Here is a 15,892-nt window from a genome sequence, read left to right as displayed (position 1 = left end):
TAATGTGAATATATAAGTTAATCAAATTACTATATATAGTAGAAAGCGATGGGTTAGAAGAAGCCTACAGAACCAACCCATAAAGTAACATTTTACATCCATATATGGCCAGCTATGTAAACTTTGACGTTGATTTATCCTGCAATAGATGTTGTTCAATTGGTAACATACATTTTTGTCTTCTTCTAATGCCTCTGGAAAGTAATCAAAAAGTATTGGAATGTAATCAGATTACTTACTGAGTTTGGGTATACCCAAAATTACATTACTGATTACAATTTTGGGCAGGTAACTAGTAACTGTAACAGATTACATTTAGAAAGTAACCTACCCAACCCTGTTTAATTGTCTATTTACTTTTTGACAACTTTTACTTTTACTCCACTATATTTCTAAATAAAATAATGTATGTTCTGCTCCATACATTTTCCCTGAAACCCCAAAATACTCATTACATTTTGAATGCTTAGCAGGACAGGAAAATGTCCTTAACGAGAAAATCCCTGGTCATCCTTACTGCATCTGATCTGGCGGACTGACTAAACACAAATGTTTTGTTTGCAGTTTATGTCTGAGTGTTGGAGTCCGGTTTGCTTAATATAAGGAATTTGAAATGATTTATACTTTTAACACTTCAGTATATTTAGCAATTACATTTACTTTTGATACTTAAGTATATTTAAAACCAAATACGTTTAGACTTTTACTCAAGTAGGATTTTACTGGGTGACTTTCACTTTTACTTTAATCATTTTCTATTAAGGTATCTTTACTTTTACTCAATTGGGAAATGTAAAATTGGGTAATTTTTCCACCACTTTTGAGAACAAAGCTTTAACAAAGGAATATAAATTGTCCTATTAATCCATCCTGTTTTAAATGTAGGTCCGTCTATTTACATATCATACGGGAATCTAGTAGCTGAGAGTATTTGTATGGTATAAGAATTAAATCACATTAGTTAGTTATTTTTATTGCAATGTTATTTCTTGCAAATTCATTCATAATCCTCAAACCTCATGCAAATCGATCAAAGCAACCTGCTCCAGTGCTTTCCATGGTACTGATTTGAATCTCTCTCTCTCTCTCTCTCTCTCTCTCTCACACACACACACACCCTCTCTCTCTCTCTCTCTCTCTCTCTCTCTCTCTCTCTCTCTCTCTCGGTTTCCCAAGTGGTATGAGAGCGTTGCAGCATCTCTGCCTCGCCTGCCTGCCTGGCCTCACAGAGCCCCTGTCTCGGCAGTCTCCCTAATGCAAACGAATATGAACTGCTCAGTAATGGGGATCGCTGTGAACCTGGGCGCTTGCATTTCCTCTAAACGGAGAGAGACGGGCGAATAACAGACTCGACATCGGTAAAGTGTGCTATTTAAAAACTGGAGCACTGCGTTCGTTTATCATATTTGTGTTTATAACCGTTTTTATTTATTCTCAAAACGTTGCTGCCGGTCTTCAAAATATAGCCCGATTAGGAAGTTCTCGTCAATAAGAGCAGGATAATCGCAAATCAAGTCTAGTTCAATCTTTCTCCAGACCGATTGAATAGCCGATTTGAGGACTCCGAAGGTAAGATTTGAAAAACGGATTAATAAATTGTGTTATGATGTTTACATGGGCGTTTGTAGTTTAGGCTAATAAACTAAATAAATAACCAAACCCATGGCACAGGAAATACATGTTTATATGTGTCACGAACGCCAGTTATAATGTTATTCAGCGACTGCATAAGTGGTTGGCATCAATTTATTTCTACTGTAGTCGATGGTGGTTTTAATCATAGTTTTTTATTTTTTATATATTTGTGCATTAGGCTACAGGAATGAATTGATGCTGGTTGGCAGGTGATTTTTTTTTAAACTGGTTTATTTCAGCCGCTTGTGGCATGACATGTAGGCCAAGTCGTTTTGTCCATTAACAGAGCTTTTGGAGATTGATTTAAAGCAATAACCTCAATATTCAATTGAACAAATAATAGTAGTAGCCTAATAATGTTGAACATAGAAGCTTTTCCTTTGGCGATAGAGGGGGCTTTGAGGCAGAAATTGAGAAATTGAGAAAGAAAAAGTGTCGTATTAGGAATTCTTGGAGATATATTTCTCCATGGTGTTGAGCCAAGTCAAAAGCAGGTTTGGTTTCTTTGAATGTAAGAAGAGACGCAACACTAAACATCAACATTGACCCTTGCAGTAGCCTAGTCCGTGGTTTTTGACTTGGCCTATGTGTTGTTTTGCACACCTTGGAGAAAATGCCGCGTTGCACTATTCGGATGAAACCACTTTTCAGAAAGCTTAGACGTTAAAAATAGAGCGTACCGCTCACTGGGTTGTTATGTGGCAGTGATGTGACTCTTGTTAACAATGCGTGTCTGCGTTCAACACCTTTGAGTCGGCTTTGGGCTAGAGCACCATAATGTCCAACTACTTTGAAGTTTGACGCTATCTTGTTTTGCCTTATTATATGTATTTGTCAGTGACAGAGAATGGTAGTAGCCACCGATTCTCCCACCCTCAGAGTATGAGGGTCTGGTGGGGATGTAGAGTTGTTGACATGCTGCAGGAGGAATATTGATATATTTTGATGATATGGTAACAACTGCAGACTGCTGATTCTTAAGACTACATTCTTATCATACTATGACGAAATGGTCAGCAGCTCTACTTCAGCGTTGGCGAGAAATTAGCTATTGAACTTCACATGGACCTATTGAACACTTGGAACCTGCCAGGAAACAACCCCCTCGTCCTTACCTTAGAGCTTAGACCCTACCAACTTAATAAACATTATTTCCACGTGAACTGACGTGAAATAGACATTGAACTGACATCTGTGCCCAGCGGGTAGTTGCTTCATGTTGATCTGAACTAGAATTCTATATATAAGCAATATTGGAGCTCCTACCTGCCGTCTGATAGGGGATATGGAATTGTTGCATATTACTTATGCCTATCCAGTTTAGATCTACAAAGTGCCTATGGGCAGGGGCAGGGCTTGTAGGCCTTGGCCTAGGGGTTGTTTCTGAAAGGGAGCAATGATGACTCGTCTTACTAGAAATGATGACCATGTCCTCGCTCTGGTGAAGACTAATTATAGAGTAATTTATACTACGAGCCAAAATGAGTCACTGCATCTAATTCACAGTGACAGACACACCACGTGCTGGGCCAAAGATAGACCGTTAATCAAAATAAATCAATAGCATTTTCCCGCACCATTTATTCATATGTTGTCCATAATGGCCAGTCGACTTCGGCAACTCTCCATTTACTGTGAGGTTGTCATGAGGATAAAGAGTTATGTTTTGCCCTGAAAGGTAAGTGCGCCATAATGTGCCAGACTACAGTATTAGGTAAATGTGTCTTTCATGCCATCAAATGAACATCAGGTTTAGCGCCCTTTGAACAGTTGTTCTGTGTGACCTCAATAGCATGGCCCAACTGCATTAGTGTCCTCAATTTGTTTCAGTTAGAAAAAATGGGGGAAAAGAGAAGAGCTGCCAGGGTATGGGCATTCGCAGCCAGTTTGGAGTCCCTCTCCTCTCTCGTTTTCACATTCTCTCACTCACTCTCATTTTCACGCTCTCACCCTCTTTCTCTTTAGCTCACATGCACTTACTCATGTCATGTTCGCCAGTTTCTCTCATCTTCCACACACACACACGCAAGCACGCACGCACACACACACACACGCACACGCACACACAGATGGATAGAGCCCTGTTTTAAAATACTTACTTTAAGCTTTTGATTGTTGATGTATATATCACACTAATTCTTTGTATGTGAATTCAGCCCCTAAGTGTTTAAAATGTTTGTTTATGTATGGCCTGTCCCAAACCCTGTGGCCCGTTCTTATATAAAACCTATATACACCTGCAGTAGTTTTACAGTTACCTACGTAATGCTACGTAATACGTAATACTACGTAAAAATTAAACTGATATCTAATTTCTCCTAACCCCAGGAGTATACAAAGGGTAAGTCATTGCTATTTAGTCTATTTGCGCATAGAGGCTGGGTTAAGAGAATAATGTAATATTATGGCAGGGGTAGGACAAGCATTATGTATAGCCAACACTGTAATGAATATCTGCAGAGATGAAGGTGTGCATTCCAGTTCTCAGACGGACCGCTAGATTACACCATGTTACATCAACGAGAAAAATGAGAATTCTGAGAATGAGAGAAAAACAAATACGAAGAAAATTCAGGGCTTCCGTTCCCCCAAGATAGCTTTGGCAAAGATTCTCAGCCTTTTCTTGTGAGCTGGTAGATTCCGAAAGCATCTTTATTGACTTTGGGTGCATCCATTGCAAAGCTATGGTTGTGAATGAGTTATTATGGCTGTCTGACAAGAGAAGGAAACGAGAGAAAGAATGTGGATGTCATTGTATTGACTTCCCGGGCTGAGGTATGGAGAGAGAGGGGGGAAGCAAGCACAGGAGAACGCACACACGAATACTCTACAGCATCAGTGGCTATGCTTTGAAGTTTAAGCTTCCACAAACAGACAAAGTAGCAGCTGTCATCCCTCTCTGCTTTGGTATTTAACATAGGCCTAGTATCTGCAGAGACAAAAAGGCAAACCTCACATTCATATCAACATGTGTGCTTTGTTTTGGTGTAAAATCTCCTTTCAGCAAAGCTACAGTGCCTTGCGAAAGTATTCGGCCCCCTTGAACTTTGCAACCTTTTGCCATATTTCAGGCTTCAAACATAAAGATATAAAACTGTATTTTTTTGTGAAGAATCAACAACAAGTGGGACACAATCATGAAGTGGAACGACATTTATTGGATATTTCAAACTTTTTTAACAAATCAAAAACTGAAAAATTGGGCGTGCAAAATTATTCAGCCCCCTTAAGTTAATACTTTGTAGCGCCACCTTTTGCTGCGATTACAGCTGTAAGTCGCTTGGGGTATGTCTCTATCAGTTTTGCACATCGAGAGACTGACATTTTTTCCCATTCCTCCTTGCAAAACAGCTCGAGCTCAGTGAGGTTGGATGGAGAGCATTTGTGAACAGCAGTTTTTAGTTCTTTCCACAGATTCTCGATTGGATTCAGGTCTGGACTTTGACTTGGCCATTCTAACACCTGGATATGTTTATTTTTGAACCATTCCATTGTAGATTTTGCTTTATGTTTTGGATCATTGTCTTGTTGGAAGACAAATCTCCGTCCCAGTCTCAGACTCCATCAGGTTTTCTTCCAGAATGGTCCTGTATTTGGCTCCATCCATCTTCCCATCAATTTTAACCATCTTCCCTGTCCCTGCTGAAGAAAAGCAGGCCCAAACCATGACGCTGCGACCACCATGTTTGACAGTGGGGATGGTGTGTTCAGGGTGATGAGCTGTGTTGCTTTTACGCCAAACATAACGTTTTGCATTGTTGCCAAAAAGTTCCATTTTGGTTTCATCTGACCAGAGCACCTTCTTCCACATGTTTGGTGCGTCTCCCAGGTGGCTTGTGGCAAACTTTAAACAACACTTTTTATGGATATCTTTAAGAAATGGCTTTCTTCTTGCCACTCTTCCATAAAGGCCAGATTTGTGCAATATACGACTGATTGTTGTCCTATGGACAGAGTCTCCCACCTCAGCTGTAGATCTCTGCAGTTCATCCAGAGTGATCATGGGCCTCTTGGCTGCATCTCTGATCAGTCTTCTCCTTGTATGAGCTGAAAGTTTAGAGGGACGGCCAGGTCTTGGTAGATTTGCAGTGGTCTGATACTCCTTCCATTTCAATATTATCGCTTGCACAGTGCTCCTTGGGATGTTTAAAGCTTGGGAAATCTTTTTGTATCCAAATCCAGCTTTAAACTTCTTCACAACAGTATCTCGGACCTGCCTGGTGTGTTCCTTGTTCTTCATGATGCTCTCTGCGCTTTTAACGGACCTCTGAGACTATCACAGTGCAGGTGCATTTATACGGAGACTTGATTACACACAGGTGGATTGTATTTATCATCATTAGTCATTTAGGTCAACATTGGATCATTCAGAGATCCTCACTGAACTTCTGGAGAGAGTTTGCTGCACTGAAAGTAAAGGGGCTGAATAATTTTGCACGCCCAATTTTTCAGTTTTTGATTTGTTAAAAAAGTTTGAAATATCCAATAAATGTCGTTCCACTTCATGATTGTGTCCCACTTGTTGTTGATTCTTCACAAAAAAATACAGTTTTATATCTTTATGTTTGAAGCCTGAAATGTGGCAAAAGGTCGCAAAGTTCAAGGGGGCCGAATACTTTCGCAAGGCACTGTATAACCTATACAGAACATAGCTTTGCTTTGTTTGTCTTCAGACTAGGCCCTGCAAGGGTGATTCATTTTTCCTCGATTAAGAGCAAAAACAGTCGCAGGACTTTAAATGACCTTCTTCAGCTTTCGCCACGTCTCTGGTATTGTCAAAAGTGTGAATAATTTAGTCTATGAAAATGTCAAACAGCCCCTCTCCGTATGCCAGAAGATGTTTGGGTTTTTAAAAGTCAGCCACAGACATTACAGCACTGACAGAGGGCTCTGTTAGAAACAGCTAGCTCAGATTCTAATTAGACAGTGGCAATGCAACAGGGATCAACAAAGAATATTGAAAATTAAGTGGATGTGGATGTTGCACAGCGATAGTTTATAATGAACAGAAGTAATCAGCAGTCTGATAACTACAAGAGGACACTGATTGTCAGGAAGGCAAATGTGAATTTCATTGAGCTTTTTGCCTAAACGTTGTAGTTAGCTGTCATTGAATATCTTGTTGGTGATAGAGCATTTCATTCATGCGATGGCAAGAAAATGTATATTGTACCCTTAAAATGATCACTGTCGTTGTAACTTTTCTTCATTTTCAAGGGCTGTTCTTTTCAAACTATTTTCAATGCTTTGGATAAATATCATTGTAGGCCATCTTCTCAAGGTCTGTCTTCATGTGAAATATACTTTGTTACGGTACAATCTTAGAAAAAAGGGTTCCAAAGGGTTCTTCGACTGTCCCTGTAGGAGAACCCTTTGTGGTTCCAGGTAGAACCCTTTTTTGGTTCCTGGTAAAACCCTTTTGAGTTTCATGTAGAACCCTTTCTGGAAAGGGACCCAAAAGGGTTCTACCTGGAACCAAAAGGGCTTTACCTGGAACCAAAAAGGGTTCTTCAACGGGTTCTCCTATGGAGACAGCCGAATAACCTTTTCAAGTTCTAGATAGCACCTGTTTTTATAGACGTGTAGCATGAAGTACTTTAAAGGCCTTTCATTGTGTGTGGACATCTAATGCACATAGACACATACAGATATGACATGAACAGGTTGACTGTCTGTCTGCCTCTGCAGTGCACAGCTCTGGTCCTCGAGAGCCAAAGTCCTGCAAAATGTTTGTCCTTGCCTTAGGAACTTAATTTATCCCTGAGAAACCAGGTGAGTAGACTAGCCAAACCAGTATAGCATCCAACAATCAAACAACTGAAAACCAGCAGGTCTCCAGAACTGATAACCAGCAGAACTGCAGAACTGAAAACCAGCAGAACTGCAGAACTGAAAACCAGCAGAACTGCAGAACTGAAAACCAGCAGGACTGCAGAACTGAAACCCATCAGGACTGCAGAACTGAAAACCAGTAGGACTGCAGAACTGAAAACCAGCAGGACTACAGAACTGAAAACCAGTAGGACTGCAGAACTGAAAACCAGCAGGACTGCAGAACTGAAAACCAGCAGGACTGCAGAACTGAAAACCAGTAGGACTGCAGAACTGAAAACCAGCAGGACTGCAGAACTGAAAACCAGCAGGACTGCAGAACTGAAAACCAGTAGGACTGCAGAACTGAAAACCAGCAGGACTGCAGAACTGAAAACCAGCAGGACTGCAGAACTGAAAACCAGCAGGACTGCAGAACTGAAAACCAGTAGGACTACAGAACTGAAAACCAGCAGGACTGCAGAACTGAAAACTAGCCAGACTGCAGAAAACAAGTGGTGGTATTGTGCACCCCTGCCTTGTTCCTCTGGGGTTCTTTCCCAAACTCATTAAATTGGACTGCAGTCCTGTTGTCTCTTCTCCGACCTTCTCCCACTCTGAGTCTTCTCCTGAGTCTCAGTGGTATTGAAATGTGGGGACGGAATGGGAAGAATTAGTAAGAGATTCTTGACATCAATAAAGTACTCCCCACTCATCCCAACCCGAAGCAATACGCCTCGAATTAAAATGTCCGTCTTCCCCAAGCTGCTTAGTCACGAGCTGCTTAGTCACGGTCACTAAGGCTTCAAGTAACCTGCCAGGCAGACGCGAGCCACCCTTCTCGGGAAACAAGACTGGCATGATGCCCAAACTCATGGCATGGCAGGGGTTAGTCTATGTCGCTCTGCTGAGGCAGTTGTTATTCTACACACAGCAAGTACAGGTTTCAGGTTGAAGCGGTGCAAGCGAGCGATAAGGCTGTGTTGCCGCTAACTGCTGTTTGAAAGTGTGGACAGGGGTTGTTGTTACGTTTTAGTTATATATGTAGGTGTTTTCATACTGTTAGACTTGTTAAACTCTGTGTGAGTTCTTGTTGTTTTGGATTTTTCAGGATTATTAGCCAGAGGCAGTGAAGAGAGACAGGAAAGTAAGGAGGAGAGATGGCATGCTAGAAAGGCAGTGGCATTAACTGCTAGACCACCACAGGTCACATACTTCATGTGAGTTAATGTATCATATGTCTTGCGTGAACTATACAAGACTGTGAAAATGGTTACATGGAGGGTGACCAATACTATTCAATTATCTTCTCTCTGTACATAATATAGTAATTGCTGCTAATATGATTTATACACTACATAAACTGACACTGGCTTTAAGCTGTGTTTTTCTCCCCCCACAATTCTACGGTTTATTCTCAACGGAAAGCTAACGTTAAAAAAAGGCAATTGTTCAGTATTCCAACTCTCTGCTAATGACTGTATGTGTTATGCTTCAACGCCCACCTTAGGTCTAACAACCGTCTGTTGCCTCCTGAGAAATGTCTCTGCAATTGAAGGTCCACTTTGCTTAGCCTTATACATGACTCCAATTGATTTGTCAATAGAGATGGTGATTTCACCATGGATCAACATCCTATAATCTCCCGACAGAAAATATGTATCCCGTAACATGCTGTATCTCTAGGACCTCCATTTGGCCCTCATGATGAGACGTCTGCATCTGTACTGACCTGGGTTCAACTAATTTTTTTAAATGTTTTTTTTGTGTGAATTTTTTGGTATCCAATTGTTTTTTAGTAGCTACTATCTTGTCTCATCGCTACAGCTCCCATACGGGCTCGGGAGAGATGAAGGTTGAAAGTCATGCGTCCTCCGATACACAACCCAACCAAGCCGCACTGCTTCTTAACACAGTGCCATCCAACCCGGAAGCCAGCCGCACCAATGTGTCGAAGCCAGCCGCACCAATGTGTCGGAGGAAACACCGTGCAGTGCGCACTAACCAACCCGGCCCGCGATGAGACAAGGATTTCCCTACCGGCCAAACCCCCCCTAACCCGGTTACGACAGAGCCTGGGCGCGAGCGAACCCAGAGTCTCTGGTGGAACAGCTGGTGCAGTACAGCGCCCTTAACCACTGCGCCACCTGGCCCGGGTTCAAATACTTTAAGTGTTTGCGCTAGCCTGCCCTACAGTGCCAGATGGGTGGGGTTTTGCAGTCTTGCTACTATTCTATTGGTGCCATTGCACCAGGCAAGCTCAATCAATCCCAGCTAAAGTATTTGAAATAATTTCAAATAGTACCACACAGAGTGGGATCCATTCACTTCAATTTAATTGACAGGCCAGCCTAATAGAACATGTATGAAAATAACCACGCTGATCTATAATTGATGAGGGCCAATGGAGTGTGAAATAGTTTTTGCTCTGTGTTTGCATGTGTGTGTGTGTGTGTGTGTGTGTGTGTGTGTGTGTGTGTGTGTGTGTGTGTGTGTGTGTCCTGGATCTAGCAAGTGGGTGAGATCCTTATTGTCAGAGTCCTCTGTGGTGCTCTATGATTCATTAATGGCTCCTATCACCTAAAGAAGTTTACACAAAGCAGCGGGACATCCCCACACAGACAGAGAGACAGAGGGGGAAACAGTGCTACAGTATGTATGTGTTACATGTGTGTGTTACACAGGATGATTGCTTGGGCTATAGAGCCTATCAGATCCCCAATCATTGACAGCTCAGCAGAGACTTTTGCAACTGGCCTATTCAACGTTTCCTAACATGTCCTAATGTCCACACTAGCATTAGTATGTGTAGCAGATGAGGAGGGCAGCTTCAGGAGGGCGGTCAAGTGTGTTTGCGTGGGGGGAGCCTGAGGCTTTCTAAGCTTAGAGTATTGACTGGATTCAAAGGGAAGTAGGTGTATTGTAATCAAGGTCGAGAGAATGTTCACCTGAAAGCTTTGTGAAGAGAGTGAACATTGAACACAGCATAGCGGACCTTCTTCCATCCCTCCCTCCCTCCCTTCCTCCCTCCCTCCGTCAGTCCCACCCTCTTTCCTTCCTTCCTTCCTTCCTTCCTTCCTTCCTTCCTTCCTTCCTTCCTTCCTTTCTTCCTTCCCTCCCTCCCTAGATTGAGAATAATTTTTGGAGGTTCGACAATGGCCTCTAACTCAGAGCAGTGACAAATAGAGACACCAGAGATAGAGAGAAAGTGAATGAGAGAGAGAGAGAGCGATACAGAGGGAGGTACTGATGAAAGGGGGAGAGATAGGCAGAGTGAGGCAGACAGAGAGGAAGAACAAACACCTCTCGCTCTCTTCCGATTGTTCATTGGTCCCCACTTCACCCCGTCAATACAACACCCGTAGAATCCATTTTCACAAGTCACTGTGCCACATCACCCCCATACAAGATAGGCTACGGTAATGTGGGCCTTTCCTTCTAAAGCCTATCTGTTCCCTGTTGGCACTCTCTCCAACTCTCTCCTTCTGTTTTTCTACCTCCCTCTCATATTCTGATCTCTCTTTCTCACTACATCCCGCAGTCTCTCCCCATACCTAAGACCTCTCTCTGAATGGCCTCAATCAAATCGCTTGCCTTCCTAGTGTGAATGATAGCCTAGCCGCTAGCCAGCCGGCCTGTTTCTGGCACTCTCTCTAATGGAGATAAAATGGCCGTCTCTCGACAGATGCATCTCTGTGAGGTGCTGGTCGAGCTGCCGGCCGCTCAATCATAACAGTGAACCTGGGAACTGCAGTGAGTAAAGGTCTTTGTCTTGTGTTTTCATGATAGAATGTGTTATGGTGTCAAAGGTGAGACAGGTGAGATATACTGTACTGTAGGTCTAATGTGCAACCTGCTTATTGGATAACTCCAGGGAGGTAGTGGTAAAAAAAGGATGGGAAACATTTATTGCCAGTAAAGATAAACATTATCGGTAGCACTAACGGTAGCACTAATTTAGCATAATAGTGCATAAAATGTTACTCACAGGAATTTTCAAGTGTTTGTCAACTGTACATCCCCTGGTTAAATCAGTGATGGAGAAAAAAAATGGAATTCTTAACAGAGCATTAGCTCAAATCCGAGGACACAGGTATCTATCCCTCTCGTAAGGAGATTAAATAATTGTTGGAGAATTAGACCGAGACCTTCTTGCTTCTCAATTTACTAAAAGGCTTCATTGTAATACGTGTTCCCTGGTGTGTATCTGGATAAGAAATTAAATTAAAGAGATGTGCTCTGCTTTACTTGTTCCTCTGTCGTCTATGTTCAATCCAGTTGTTATGTGAACACTGGCACGGTAATCATCTCTCCCCATTGAGGTGAACAGAATCAATTTAACCGACGGTGTCTGTGACTAGAATACTGTATTCTGACTTCGGATTAGGCTGTTGAGCATATGAGATGGAGTCGTCAAAGCTCGTTTCTGACTCTCAATTATTGTGTTGCAGCCTTACAGTCAAGGGCCCTATAAGGAATACATAGCAAGCATAGCATAGCATAGCATAGCATAGCATTACAGTTCACAATACCTTTGTAATCATGTAATAAGCATGAATTCATTATAATTATGAATTCATTATCTCTGCATTTAGTTGTACAGTAATTAAATGATTTTGGGTTTCCTGTTTGACAGTCCAAGAGCATGTCTACTTTACTGTTTTGTGTGTGACGTTCAGACCTGGGTTCAAATACTATTTGAAACCATTTCAAATACTATATCTGTGCTTGAATGAGCTTGTCTGGGTTAATGGAACCACTCAGAATAGTCAAAATACTGCAAACTCCGCCCATACGGCATTTCAGGAACATTAAGTAAACGCTCAATGTAGATTTTAAATACTATTTGAACCCAGGTCTGTTAGTGTGACATTGTCCTTCCCGTGTTTTCCAGTGGAGCGGACACATTGTGTGTCCCTTCTAAGCACTGTGTAGGATAAGCCCTGTAATTGCTTTGTTGTTGAAGATAGGTAGCTATAGAGCAATTCCCCAGCACAAATTGCATATTAACTTCGACTTCATGCACCCGGAGAACAATAAAAACAATGTGGCACAATTAATAGCTTGACACCACTGAAGAAAACACAAGAGGAAAGAAATGAACACCATGTCATGACTAGGTTTTCCATATTGTCTTGTACTGCACAGATTCCATGTGCATTTTCACTGTGTGTTTTTTATTGCTTTGATCAGCCTGTCACCACAGGCTTAATTCAGATTCAAATTTTACCAGATGAAAGTTTATTCAGGAGCTTCAAAGATTGAAAGGTCTGTGTGTGTGTGTGTGTGTGTGTGTGTGTGTGTGTGTGTGTGTGTGTGTGTGTGTGTGTGTGTGTGTGTGTGTGTGTGTGTGTGTGTGTGTGTGTGTGTGTGTGTGTGTGTGTGTGTGTGTGTCCTGGATCTAGCAAGTGGGTGAGATCCTTATTGTCAGAGTCCTCTGTGGTGCTCTATGATTCATTAATGGCTCCTATCACCTAAAGAAGTTTACACAAAGCAGCGGGACATCCCCACACAGACAGAGAGACAGAGGGGGAAAGAGGGAGAAATATAGAGATAGAGAGGTGGGAAGATACATAAGTGGCAAGAGAGAGAATGAGAGAGAGAGAGACGGAAAGACAGAGAGAGAGAGAGAGAGAGAGAGAGAGAGAGAGAGAGAGAGAGAGAAATAATGGTGTTCCAAAAAGGTCCAGTCGCCAGGACCACAAATACAAATTCCATCTAGACACCATTGCCCTAGAGCACACAAAAAACGAAACATACCTTGGCCTAAACATCAGCACCACAGGTAACTTCCACAAAGCTGTGAATGATCTGAGAGACAAGGCAAGAAGGGCATTCTATGCCATCAACAGGAACATAAAATTCAACATACCAATTAGGATTTGGCTAAAAATACTTGAATCAGTCATAGAGCCCATTGCCCTTTATGGTTGTGAGGTCTGGGGTCCGCTCACCAACCAAGATTTCACAAAATGGGACAAACACCAAATTGAGACTCTGCATGCAGAATTCTGCAAGAATATCCTCAGTGTACAACCTAGAACACCAAATAATGCATGCAGAGCAGAATTAGGCCGATACCCACTAATTATCAAAATCCAGAAAAGAGACGTTAAATTCTACAACCACCTAAAAGGAAGCGATTCCCAAACCTTCCATAACAAAGCCATCACCTACAGAGAGATGAATCTGGAGAAGAGTCCCCTAAGCAAGCTGATCCTGGGGCTCTGTTCACAAACACAAACACACCCACATTACACAGATCCACAAAGAATTCGAAAACAAACCCAATTTTGATAAACTCCCATATCTACTGGGTGAAATTCCACAGTGTGCCATCACAACAGCAAGATTTGTGACCTGTTGCCACAAGAAAACACTGTATATATACATAATGTGACATTTGTAATATCTTTATTATTTTGAAACTTCTGTATGTGTAATGTTTACTGTTAATTTGTATTGTTTATTTCACTTTTGTATATTATCTACCTCACTTGCTTTGGCAATGTTAACACATGTTTTCCATGCCAATAAAGCCCCTTGAATTGAATTGAATTGAGAAAGAGAGAGAAGGAGAGTCCGCCAGGTTCAGAATGTAGCTCAGGAAAACAATGAGCAGTAATGCACAAGCTTCGAGTATGCCAGAGAGCTCAGGAAGGGCACCCGATGATAGTGCATGGCATAAATAGGTATTTTTTAGGGGCCTTGCTTTTGATCTGTCACGACAGAGACAATTTGTTTTTCACTTTGTATGCTGGTGTTCAGTTGCTCCTTTGTGTCAAATCGCCTTTTATTATTGTTATGTATTTTTTACCAGCGTACAATTTGTCATTTCATATGATTCAACCTTTTTATCTGCAGTACGTTTGACGTGATAAAAAACGTGTTTTTCTCAGCACATTTTGTTTTTCAAATAGCTCTCTTAGTGTTGTCGTATTACTGTGGGTGTTACAGCAGAAAACTCCATATGCTGTCTTTGACACCTTTAATAACAGAAAGTTACAGAACAACTTCATACATCTCTTGGAAGGGAACGTAATGCTTCAGATGACATTCTGTTCTGGCACCACTGAGGAACAACTTCATCTGGAACGCCACGTTTGACACAGTAACAATATAGGAATATGCAGTGCATTATGGGTGATGGTGACTTTTATTAGTAATTTCTGTTTTGGTCCTCAGACTGTTATAAATGCTCAAGAAACGCTTTATGACTGAGAGTCAGACACTGGTTTCGTGTGGACCATGGCCACCAGCAGTATACCCAGCTAACAAATGTTGCTTCACAGAATGTAGTGGGAAAGTTATTTGTCATTAAACCAAACCGTAACACTCTATCATCCCCCCCCACCCACACCACCTGTTTTGGGCCCAGTTCAAAAGTAGTGCACTACATAGGGAATAGGGTGCCATTTGGGACATGTTTTTCTTATCACTGTGGCGGGTGTCTGAAACAACCTAATTACTCACTGTAGAGTCTGAGATTGCAATCTCCTCCATTTCCATATTTTCTATGTTGCTGCACTATCTACATTCTCTGGTATCCTCCACAAATTCAAAGTGCAGAATAAAAGCACAGTTTGTGAGCGTATAAGAACTCGTACTGTGATCTTTGAAAAATGCTTTGATCACTTGGATGCTTTCATTTCATTTCATTTTTGCTAATGCATTCTCTTTGTTTTGTGTGCAGCGCTGTGTGAGGTCAAATCAAATCAAATTGTATTTATCAGCCGAAAATCACTGGTGTAGACTTTACAGTGAAATGCTGGCTTAAGAACCTTTCCCAAAGATGCAGAGTTTAAAAAGAACAATGAAAAATAGAATAGTAGCTAACACGAGGAATGAAATAAAATACACAAGAATGGAGCTATATACAGGGAGTGCCAGTACCAAAGCAATGTGCAGAGGGAAGAGGTACACTACATAACCAAAAGTATGTAGACACCTGCTTGTTGAACATCTCACTCCAAAATCATGGGCATTAATATGGAGTTGGTCCCCCCTTTGATGCTACAACAGCCTCCACTCTTCTTGGAAGGCTTTCCACTAGATTTATTTACTATTTATTCATTGATCTGGCCAAGGCTTTCGACTCTGTCAATCACCACATCCTCATCGGCAGACTCAACAGCCTTGGTTTCTCAAATGATTGCCTCGCCTGGTTCACCAACTACTTCTCTGATAGAGTTCAGTGTGTCAAATCGGAGGGTCTGTTGTCCGGACCTCTGGCAGTCTCTATGGGGGTGCCACAGGGTTCAATTCTTGGACCGACTCTCTTCTTCTTCTCTGTATACATCAATGTCGCTCTTGCTGCTGGTGAGTCTCTGATCCACCTCTACGCAGACGACACCATTCTGTATACTTTCGGCCCTTCTTTGGACACTGTGTTAACAACCCTCCAGGCAAGCTTCAATGCCATACAACTCTCCTTCCGTGGCCTCCA

The 15,892-nt window shown here is 41.9% G+C and overlaps 1 protein-coding gene across 2 annotated transcripts in view; it reads left to right on the top strand.

Annotated features, from left to right (window-relative positions):
- Positions 1-1,212: 1,212 nt before the first annotated feature.
- LOC110528483 (disks large-associated protein 4) overlaps positions 1,213-15,892 on the top strand; it is a 210,256-nt gene continuing 195,576 nt past the window's right edge. For both annotated transcript variants that reach the window (XM_036984063.1, XM_036984062.1), the window contains exon 1: positions 1,213-1,569. The gene's annotated coding sequence lies outside the window, so the exon portion shown is untranslated. The remainder of the gene's footprint in view (positions 1,570-15,892) is intronic.

This window comes from Oncorhynchus mykiss, chromosome 7, assembly GCF_013265735.2.
Source record: "Oncorhynchus mykiss isolate Arlee chromosome 7, USDA_OmykA_1.1, whole genome shotgun sequence".
In the NCBI taxonomy this organism is placed as follows: Eukaryota; Metazoa; Chordata; class Actinopteri; order Salmoniformes; family Salmonidae; genus Oncorhynchus; species Oncorhynchus mykiss.
This window is presented reverse-complemented; position numbering and strand designations above follow the sequence as displayed.